Genomic DNA, 12,431 nt, shown 5'->3' with positions numbered 1-12,431 from the left:
TTTTTTGAAAATTTATTTTTAAAGAAAATTGATACTTTCAATTTTTCCCAAAAAATATTTTTTGATTTTTATTTAAAGAAAATAGAACAAAATAAAAGTGAAAATAAATAAAGAAAAAAATAATAAAAATAAAGAAAAGTAAAACAAAAATAAAAATAAGATAAAGATAAAAAAGTATTAAATAAATCTAATCTAATAAATAAAAATAAATAAATAAATCAAAAAAAAAAAAACCTGGAGCGGCTCAGCTCAAGGAAGAGAAACGGCTCAGGGGGGAGCGGCTTGGAGCTCAGCTCGGCTCGGTTTGGCTCGGAGGTGAGCAGGCACGCGCGGGTCAGGAAGCGGGTAGACGCTCGGGTCGGGTCGGGTCTCGGTAAAACGCGCGGATCCTCTAGGTTACTTAGGGCCAAAACGACATCGTTTTGAGAGGGTATAAAAGGCACTTCCCTCTGTTTTTTGGCAGAACGCTCTCCCATCTCTCTCTCTTCTTCCTTCTCTCTAAAAGGCCGAAGAACTCCGGTGAAATTTTCGTCGAAATCTGGAAAATGTCACCGGAATCTGGAAAATTTCGTCGGAAGTTGGCCGGAAGATCACCGGTTTCTGGGATTCTTCATCGAAAACTGGGTTGGTCGTCGGAAACTTCAAATGTTCGCCGAAATTGTTGCCGAAAAATTCAAATGTCGCCGAAATTTTCGCCGGAATCTAGAAATTTCCCAGAAATTTCCAGAAAAATTTTTCGCCAAAAATTTCTAAAAAATTATTTCCGATCCCTACAGCTATCCTAACTCTTCTCAACCTTTTTTAGCCTTCGAAAACTCTTCTATACACCTCTTTTCTCTCAAATTCAGTAGCTTTGCTCACTGTTTTCTCTGTGTTCTTCATCTGTTCCAGGAGGTGCCTTTTATAGGGGTTGATCAGGAGTTCCTGATCAATCCCAATTCCTCATTGGATGGGGATTCAATCTTTGAATCCAATTGGACTCTTCTGATTGAATTCCCCTCCACAGTGGGATTCTTCAACTTTTAATCTTAGCCCTCCAAAATAAAAATCAAAATAAAAAAAATACTAGATAATTAGAAAAGATAAATCAAAAGATATTATAATATAAAAAAAATAAAATCTGATAATCAGAAAAAAATCAGATAAAATTGACAGATAATTTAAAAATAATAATAATAACAAATAAAATAAGATAAACCCAAAAATATATTACAAAAAAAAAATAATAATAAATATATAACTATATAAATAAAATACATATAAATTAATCTAATAAATAAATAAATATATACATATATTAATACATAATAATAATAATAAATAATAAAATACATAAAATACAAAAGAAAGAGAAAAAAAAGAAAAAAAAATAATAATACAGGATAAAATTGAATTGGGCCTTACCCATTTGGGCCAGGCCCAATTGATCTGGGCCTGGACCCAATTGGGTGTCTACAGCTGCCCCTTTTTGCACATTTTCTGTGAAACAGAAATTGGACAAAGACGTAGACACCCAATCAAGACTCAACTCAATATTGTCATTTTTTATTTTTTTATTTATTTTTTTTTTTTACCAAAGCTCCTCTAAACAAAGGCTCAACGACTTTGGAAAATAAATTGCTCCTCTAATTAGAGGCTCAATGACTTGGAAAAGTAAATTGCTCCTTAAACAGAGGCACCACGACTTTGGAAAATAAATTGCTCCTCTAAACAGAGGCACCACGACTTTGAAAAGTAAATTGCTCCTCTAAACAGAGGCACTCCTCTAAACAGAGGCACCACGACTTTGAAAAGTAAATTGCTCCTCTAAACAGAGGCACCACGACTTTTGAAAAAGTAAATTGCTCCTCTAAACAGAGGCACCACGACTTTGGAAAGTAAATTGCTCCTCTAAACAGAGGCACCACGACTTTGAAAAGTAAATTGCTCCTCTAAACAGAGGCAACAGAACTTTGGAAAAGTAAATTGCTCCTCTAAACAGAGGCAACGGAACTTTGAAAAATAAATTGCTCCTTGACAATCATGTCTAAAGGAGTTGAAAGTTGTGTTTGAAGGAATTTCAGGAGATTATGCCCAAAGGTCTTATAAATCAACCTTGATACCAAAAGACATCCTATTTCAAGGATTAGGGACTTACCTGACAAGTTTCTTCTCAAACTTGTAAAATATCTTCATATCTATCTTCTCCATGTGGGATGTTAGAACATCCCTGCTTCTTGAATTTGTACACCGTACTTTTTTGAAAGTAGTATATGCTATGCAAATGCATATGAATTTCAATTCATGCTATGCAAATGTTGGCCAATTAATTCCTATTCAATGTATGGTACTCAAGTTTCTCAAGCTCTTTTTTTTTCTTGGGTGTTAAGCCCTTTGATTCTTCAAGGATCCAATTGCACTGCTCTTCTAAGATCGAACCAGTGTAGCTTAATTATTTCTTCCACTCATATTCTTCTTGTAACAAAAAATCTCTTCCCCAAATTCAATGTCCTAATCAGGAGCTGAACATCTCGATTTTGCCTTTTTCACCTGTGACTTATTCAATGTAATGTAAAGATCTTTTTATGTTGTTATTCATTCATCAATCATTATTTCAAACTCAAAGAGTAAGAATGCATTTGCACGTTTCTTTCATGGTAGGGTATTGAGAAGAAAAGAATATGAATGGTTGGGAAACAGTTATCAGGAAAAGGCACAAAGAATGAAATAAAACGTTTCATATTAGCAAAATGTTGGCAAACTTTGGCCAAGAAAGAATTACAAGGATAGGTATGGGGACAAAGCCCAAAATGAACAATCAGATAATCATGATAACACATCTCAAATTTTTTTTCTGAAAACTCAACCCTCTGATGTATTTAACAACTTGGAACTTTTTTGAATTTGCTAACCTCCATATCAGCAAACTTTCAAATTCGATGCTGTATTCTTCTTATCTAAGCCACCTTTTCAGGTTTTCAACTTAGACAAATCCCTTATTACTCAAACTGCCCTTTTAGGGTTTTCGCCTTGAGTCCTCATTTTCATTCACTTTTTTTTTTCTTTTTTTCCATTTTTTCATTTTTTCATTTTTTCATTTTTTCATTTTTTTCATTTTTTTCATTTTTTCATTTTTTTTCAAGCATAGTATTTCTTCACAGCATCAGAATTTATAGGATGGGGTAAATCATTTCCATCCATCTTAGTTAGTATCAGTGCTCCACCCGAAAAAGCCCGTTTCACCACATACGACCCTTCCCAATTCGGGGTCCATTTTTCTCTACTATCGTGTTGGATTGGGAGAATTCTTTTCAAGACCAACTCTCCTTCTCGAAAGCAACGGGGTCGAATCTTCTTATCATGAGCCCTCATCATTCTTCTTTGATATAGCTGACCATGGCACAGTGCAGTCAATCTCTTTTCTTCTATGAAATTTAACTGCTTATAACGTTCTCGAATCCATTCAGCTTCTTCCAACTCAACTTCTTTTAAGACTCTCAAATAGGGGATCTCTACTTCCACTGGTAGTACAGCTTCCATCTCATAAACCAAAGAGAATGGGGTTGCCCCAGTAGAGGTGCGAACTGACGTTCGATATACAAGCAATGCAAATGGCAACTTCTCATGCCAATTTTTGTAAGTCTCGATCATCTTTTCTAAAATCCTCTTTATGTTCTTATTGGCTGCCTCAACTGCCCCATTCATTTTCGGACGGTATGGTACCGAGTTATGATGCTTGATCTTGTATTGATCACATATTTTTTGCATCATCTTACTATTTAAATTCTTGGCATTGTCTGAAATAATTCTCTCCGGAAGTTCATATCTACAGATGATCTCTTTTTTATGAACTTACAAACCACAGAGCGTGTCACATTTGCATACGATGCTGCCTCTACCCATTTCGTGAAGTAATTTATCATCACAAAAATGAATCTGTGCCTGTTAGAAGCCTTTGGGGTGATTAGGCCAATGACATCCATGCCTCACATTGAAAATGGCCATGGTGGTGCCATAACATGTAAAGCAGACGGTGGAGCACGAATCTTATCAGCATATATCTGGCATTTATGACATTTACGGGCATAATCAATGCAATTGTTCTCCATCGTCAATCAGTAATATCCTGCTCTCATGATCTGTCTTACCATCATATGTCCACTGATATGTGCCCCACATATTCCCTCATGCACCTTCTTAATGATTTTCTTCGCTTCAGTCTCATCTACACACCTTAATAATACTTGATCCTTGCTTCTTTTGTATAGGACATCCTTATCCAGGAAAAAACTCATAGCCAATCTTCGGATGACCCTTTTATCATTTTCTGTTACATGAACTGGATACTGCTGATCCTTAACATACTGTAAGATGTCATAATACCAAGGTTTTCCATTTTCTTCCCCCTCTACATTAGGACAATACGTTGGTATATCCTTGACATCTAACTTGATGGGCTGAATGTCGGTATTATTAATAATTCGAATCATTACAGTCAGAGTAGCCAATGCATCAGCAATCACATTCTCTTCCCGAGGTAAGTGATCAAACTGGACATTTTCAAATTATTTCGTCAGCTCTAAAATATACTTATGATACGGAACGAGTTTTGAATCTCTCGTCTCCCATTCTCCTTTCAACTGATATATGACTAGAGCTGAGTCTCCGAACACTTTCAGTACTTTCACTCTTCTATCTACAGCAGCTTGCAGGCCCATGACACATGCCTCATACTCAGCGATGTTATTTGTGCAATTGAAATTTAACCTCGCTGTTACAGGATAGTATCGTTCTTCAAGAGAAATCAGAATTACCCTAATTCCATGCCCCAAGGCATTAACAGCTCCATCAAAGTACATTCTCCAACATTTTTCTCCATGCTCCCTTTCTTCCAGTTGGGAAACAGTATTAAGTCTTCATCAGAAAATTTCAGCTTCATCGGCTCATACTCTTCAGTAGCACGATCTGTAAGAAATTCTGCTATAGCGCCCCCTTTTATTACTTTTTGGCTTACATATATAATATCATATTCTGAGAGCATTACTTGCCATCTAGCAATTCTTTCAGACAAAGAAGGCTTCTCGAAGATATACTTAATTGGATCTAGTTTTGCTATGAGCCACGTAGTATGATAGAGCATATACTGTCTGAGTCTTTTGGCAGTCCATGCTAATGCACAACACATTTTCTCTAATGAAAAATACTTGGATTCATATTCTGTGAACTTTTTACTCAGATAGTAAATAGCTCTCTCCTTCCGACTAGCCTCATCTTGCTGCCCCAGCACACATCCCATTGAACTTTCACATACAGTTAAGTATAAGATTAAAGGTTTCTCTGGAACAGGTGGCACCAACACTGGAGGGTTCGATAAATATTGCTTAATTTTATCAAATGCCTCTTGACATTCTTCGTTCCATTTTCCAGGATTATCTTTACGGAGAAGCTTAAAGATGGGATCACATTTGCAAGTAAGCTGAGAGATGAATCGAGAAATGTAGTTCAATCTCCCTAGAAAACCTCGAACTTCTTTTGGTGTGCTAGGAGGTGACAAATTTTGGATGACCCATATCTTATCAGGATCGACTTCAATTCCTCTTTCACTGACCACAAAGCCTAGCAACTTCCCTGACTTTACCCCAAAAGTGCACTTGGCTGGGTTTAACTTTAACTGAAATTTTCTCAACCTCTCAAACAATTTCCTGAGGCTAGTGACATGATCTTCATCCCCACAAGACTTTGCAATCATATCATCTACGTACACTTCGATCTCTTTATGCATCATATCATGAAAGAGTGTTACAATGGCCTTTTGATATGTTGCCCCAGCATTATTTAACCCAAAAGGCATGACTTTGTAGCAGAAAGTTCCCCACATGGTCACAAAAGTAGTTTTTCCATATCATCTGCAACCATTTTTATTTGATTATACCCCGAGAAACCATCCATAAAAGAGAAAATCAAATGCTTAGCCGTGTTATCTACCAGTGTATCAATATGAGGCAAAGGAAAATTATCCTTTGGGCTAGCCTTATTCAAGTCCCGATAGTCCACATACATTCGTACTTTTTCATCTTTCTTAGGAACTGGGACTATATTGGCTACCCATTCTGGATATTTAGCCACTTGTAGAAAACCTACATCAAATTGTTTCTTCACCTCCTCCTTAATCTTTAGTAACATTTCGGGCTTCATCCGTCTCAGCTTCTGTTGAATTGACTTACATTCTGGCTTTAGGGGTAATCTGTGCTCCACTATCTCTGTGTTCAACCCTGGCATATCCTGGTAAGACCAAGCGAATATATCTACAAATTCACGAAGTAGGTCTGCCAATCGTTGCCTATCTTCAGATGAAAGTGAAGTGCCCATTCTGACCTCTTTCTTAATTTCTTCATCTTCCAGATTCACTAAGTCCACTAACTCCTGATGAGGCTCAATTGGCTTGTTCTCTTATTCAATCATTCTCATTAGGTCTGGAGGCATAACATATTCTTCAGAATTCTCTTCATTGTCAAGTTCATCAGTGTTAATTGAATTCTCAAAGCTAACCTCTTGATTGTTATCATGATTATCCTCATGTTCATTTAAAGACTTGCAATTGAATGAAATGGGATATGTTGGCAAGATGTGCTTGGAGAGATGGAAATAATGAAGACACAAGAAAAAATGAATGAAAATGCATACTTCCTAATTTTTATTAAAAATAATAAATGATGAATGGCCCGAACAAAAAAAATCACACCAATGCCTTGGGCAATAGCTACTGGGATGTTACAATTACATTGCATCTAAATCAAAAGTCAAGGGCATCTCGATGGCACTCCAATTGTTCAGCTCATAATCTGGTGGACAAAGATGAACCCACTCTTCTTAGTTAACCCTCACTTCATTAACAGCATTAATGGTTAACTGGGTAAAATCATCTTCCACACTTTTTCTTGCATCTAGGTACATGAATCCTCCAGGTCTGAAGGTTTCATACAAGTGTGGGATAAACATCAGTCTTGCTGTCCTTCTTGATGGCCTTTTTTTGAGTTCCCACTCTGCCATCTCATAACCTATGCCCGCCCTGTCACTATTGTCCATTATTGTTGGAGGTTCTTTAATTCCCTGTAAATTTTTACCTAGCCCAAGTCCTGGACACCAGTCTTTGTTGATGACTTGACTCACCACTATCTTTGAAAAAGGCTGACTTTGAAATCCTTCGCCTATAGTATTGACCAGTTCAAAAGATCGATAGGAGCATTCCAATGTTTCTTCAACAGCCTCTACATATGGGGTGTTTAATGGTTGGGTCACCAGCATGTCTTCTTCCCCAACTACCACTACTAATTGACCTTCCATATTGAACTTAATCTTCTAATGCAAAGTAGAGGGCACAGCTCCTGCCATGTGAATCCATGGCCTTCTTAACAGATAGCTGTAGGATGGAGAGATATCCATCACTTGAAATTTTATATTAAAGGTGCATGGCCCAATTTGTAAGGGCATCTCAATATCCCCTAGGACTTCTTTTCTGGTTCCATCGAAGGCTCTCACAATTATCTGGCTGTCTTTCATATGAGAGTAATCAATGGGTAACCTTGCCAAAGTTGACATAGGCATGACATTAATGCCAGAACCATTATCGATAAAGACTTTGGCTATGATATGGCTCTTGCACTTGACTGTGATATACAGAGCCTTGGCATTTCTTTTTCCCTCTAAAGGAATCTCATCATCACTAAATGAAATGTGATTTGGCATAACTAGATTTCCAACTAAGTGGTTCACATATTCGACAGACACGTTATGTGCCACGTATGCCTGATTCAACACTTTCAACAAGGCATTTTGGTGTGGCTCTGAGTTCAACAGCAGCGATAATAATGAGATTCGAGCTAACATTTTATTCAACTGTTCCACAACAGAATACTCACTATGTTTTACCAGCTTCAAAAATTCACAAACCTCCCTTTCTGATACTGGCTTCGACTGATCTTCTTCAGGCTCTATCTCTGGATTATTCCATCTTTCTCTTTCTTTAGCCTTCTCCCTTCTAGCTTTTTCTAGCATTTCTGGAGTGTAACATCTCCCACTTCGAGTAATACCTCCTACACCAGTAATATTGAAAGCATCGACCTTGGAGACCTCTTTTTTCTGTCCCTGAACTACAGTGTCACAGCCATATCTCCAGGGTACAGCTTTATCATCTTCGTATGGAAAAGGAGTCGGGACTTTAAAATTTACCGGCCTGGGAAAGAGCTTGTCTATGACTGACTTTGGTTTGTTCCCACACTGAATTGTCACCGGTTTTGGAAACAGCTTTTCAGGCCTATCAGTCATGTACACCTCAGTATTTTTCAAGTCTTCTTTTCTTTCGTAGACCTCTATGTGATGTGAATCCAAGAGTTTTTGAACCTCTTGGTGAAACTGCTCACAGGTTTTAACGGAATAGCCCACTGCCCCACTATGATACTTACAACTAGTACCAGCTATATATGCTCCATGATAGCTGTGTGGACTTACCAGTTGTATCATGTCTACTTTTCGTAAGACATCAAACAATTGATCGAGAGGTGTCTTAATATCTACCACTTTCTTCTTTACATGGCGCTCCCATTCTTCACTTATAGTATTCACATTATGATTTGGCAAAGGATTGCCACTAACATTTGGCGCAGTCATCCTTCCAGTATCAAAACAAATCATCCCATTCTTGATCAATCGTTGCACTTTATATTTCAGGGTAGTGCAATTTTTGATGGAGTGACCAGCAATACCATAATGGTAATCACAGTGGGCGGTGGGATCATACCACTTAGGGTAGGGTGGCTTGAGGGGTTTCAATTTACTTGGAACAATCAAATGACTGTTGTAGAGCTCCTTATATAATTTCGTATAAGTCATTGGAATTGGGTCAAAAACGGGTTTCTCACGAGTGGTTCGTTGCTCCCGCGAGCCACCAATTGGGTTAGTTGGGCGATTTTGGGATCTTGGGGTAGGTTGAATGTTAGAACTGTACATGGTATTTTGGGGTCTATTAGAGGTTTGATATGTTTGGGGGTATGGTGGTTGTGTAAATGGTTGGTATGGGTGAAAGGAAGCATTATTTACAACAGGGTGATATGACGGATATTCTGGTGGGGGGTAAGGTGAATAACCTCTAAGTTACTGTCTATCAAAGCTCACAGCCTGAGCTTCAGTTTCTTTTTTTTTTTAGATTCTTTTGCTAGATGCTTCATTTCCTTCTAGCTTGCCATTCTTAATGGCACTCTCAATGATCTCTCCCTAGATTACCATATCAGTGAAATTCTTTGTTGCATTCCCTATCATCTTTTCATAATAGGGAGGTTTTAAAGTGCTAACAAATAGCACTGTAGTTTTTTTCTCGGTCAGAGGAGGTTGTACCTGAGAAGCAATATCCCTCCACCTCTGGGCATACTCTTTAAAAGATTCGTTTGACTTTTTCTTCAGATTCTGCAAAGACAAACGATCGGAGGCCAAATCGATGATATGTCAATATTGACTGATAAAGTCATATGCCATATCGCTCCAAGAACGAATGCGAGTTCTGTCCAACTGAACATACCATCTGGCCGCAGAGCCAGTAAGACTGTCTTGGAAGACATGCATCAAGAGTTTTTCATCATGAGCATGAGCTACCATCTTTCTGTAATACATGGTGATGTGGGTTTTGAGGCACTTTGTACCATCATATTTTTTAAATTTCGATACTTTGAATTTATGGGGGATAACCACATCAGGAACTAGGTAGAGCCCAGCAGCATCAACTGACCCATAAAAGCTAAATCCTTCCACAGCCCGTAGCCTTTGCTCTAGCATGCTAATCTTGGAACTTTCCTCAGCTTCCACTTTCATCTTTTCCTTCTCTTTCTCTTTTAAATCATCTAGATCAGGAATTGGTTCTGCTGTCTTTTCAGTGAAGACAGGATTTATATAGCTATTATACTGCCTAGGGTTGAAAGCTGATGGCATTCCAGGATATGTTGGATATGCGAAGTGTTGTGACGGGACCTCTTGGGCAGACTGGGCTTGAGGTGGGCCAAAACCTGAAGGGTACAATGGGTCAGCCACTTCTTGTAAATGGGGAACTTGCTGGCTTGTATTTCCTTTAACTCCTTTCCCCTTATTCATGTTATTTAGAGCCTCCAGAATCTTGCTTAGCTCACTTTCAATCTTCTCATGGGCTTTTTCTATCTTTTTAAATCTTTGGGAATTTTTCTGCTCCATTTGCCTTGCTCTGAATCTTGTGTTGAATCGATGGGTAGGGTTTTCACTAGACGGAGCTATCCTGGAACCTTGAGTACCATATCTTAGAATTAGTAAATTTGTATGATTATCACATGGTTAAAGTGTAATGAATGAGAATGCAATGAATGAGAAATGCATGTATGCAAAGAACATTTGCCTCAAAACGGTATTCAACTAAAAAAATTCATTTATTCTAAAAACTTTGATCTACATTGAGTTTATCATCCTAGAATTATAACTATAAAATTGTTTGATCTGTTCATACTGGGCCTTGGCTTCTTCTATAAAGTTCAAGAGACGCTGTCCATGTTCTTCTACTGGGGCCACCACTTGTCTTAATGCCTCTGCCTCTTCCACCATCTTTCTCGCCTTACACACCCCTTTATGGATTTGGGTTGTTAAGTGCTCAATGTATTTCTGCCTTCCTAAGTTCTCTCTTTTACCACACCAGACTTGGTATGATAATTCTCTATGTTCTCTAACCAATGCAGCGATGTGGTCTCCTTGTTCTTCCAACCTTTGACTTAGCCCACTCAAATAACTGTTTAGCATGTTAAGTTCTGCCTGTGCTTCGGTACTTTCTTTTTTCAATTCGGCATACTCTTGCTTCAGTCTTGTATTTTCCTCAGTTAGCTCGACAATGATTATTTCTTTGGCCCTTTTTCTCACACATAGCCTCTTATGCTCCTGGTGTAACTTTGTTAGATCTTTAGTAGCTGTATCACGTTCTCTAGCAACTTTGTGAACTTTAACTTCATAACTTTCAGCTCTACCTTTCCACTGGGCTTTTTCTTCTTGAAGTTCCTGAATCTCTTTCTTTAACTTGGTCTTTTCAAACTTAAATTCTTTTGTTGCCAGCTCTAACTCTGATGGTGTCTCTTCAAGTTTTTCTTCTGTTGATGGTTGAGAGATTTCATAAGTGAATACCATTTCTTGTCTTCTCTTTGTTCTCCAAACCAAGTAACCTGGGGTGACCTTTTCAGTGAATGGTCCAGGACTCACTCTTTGGGGATTTTTCCATGCTTTGATCATTTCATTCATCCTCTGAAATGCTTTAGCTCACTGTAAGAGAAATCTAACTGATGCAACCCATAAGTCATAGGAATAAACTGTTCTCCCCCCAATTGCCTCCTCACTAGGAGTGGTGCATAATTCGTCACTCTCCATAAACCCAGAAGCGGAACCATTGTACTATCCCCACATTGGTATAACATAGGCTCACGATTCATCCACGGGGCTAACCATCTCACCCTGGCACCTTCCAACATTTGTAAGAAAGTTATCCATTCTTGTTTGGACTTTCGTTTTGACCACCCACTTTCACAGAATTCTTTGATCAAAAAATGATTACGGATGTAAATCTTTGAGAAAGCACCATTTCCTTGTTCAAAATGGCTTTTCATCCACACGTACAATAACTGTATGCATCCTATGAAGCGCCTTCCATTCCGACGATAATAACTCAAAGATCTGATAGTCTCTGCTAATATTACCGTTGAAGGATTACAGCCATTGATCACATTCTCAAAGAAATCAACCACCGCTATCTCGATATGTCCCAAAACCTTTGGAAAGATCACCAATCCATATATAGCCAAGGCAAATATGTCTAACCCCCGTTCTTCATTGGCATATTGCATCAAAAACTCATGAAAGAATTTCCAAGGTAGGCAAACCTGTTCCTGTTTCTTCTTTGTATGAGAATCCATAACTTTCTTGTCTATCCCCATGAGTTGAGCCAGACTTTTACGAAATCCTGACTTATATTTTTTGACATATATCTTGTCAGGAGTCTTGAGGTGTAGACCTAACAAAACCGAGTATTCTTCGATGGTTGGAGTCATATCAGCTTCATTAAAGATGAAACATTTGTATGCAGGATCCCAGAATTATGTTACAGCTCTGATTAGTTGATCATCAACAGCCACTGCTAGAAGGTGTGCTATATGCCCATGTTTCTGACAAAACTGCTCTTATCTTGACGGACTCATCTTCTTCCAGATGTCAACCAAATCTTCTAAATTATTCTGTTTGAGGAGGATAGATGTTTCTTGAGACAGAGTAGACTCATACCCAATTGGCAAGCAATCTCCCATCTTCAGTTAGGTCTTTTCTGACAGGGCCCTTACTTCATTAGGTGTCTCACAGGGTGCTAATACTGATGAAGAACAAACTAGGTGTTCATTGATGTTCATGAA

Source organism: Durio zibethinus, chromosome 22 (assembly GCF_047325235.1).
Source record: "Durio zibethinus cultivar Kanyao isolate XHJ-2024 chromosome 22, ASM4732523v1, whole genome shotgun sequence".
NCBI lineage: Eukaryota > Viridiplantae > Streptophyta > Magnoliopsida > Malvales > Malvaceae > Durio > Durio zibethinus.
The sequence above is the reverse complement of the archived record's forward strand: the minus strand, read 5'-3'. Positions refer to the sequence as shown.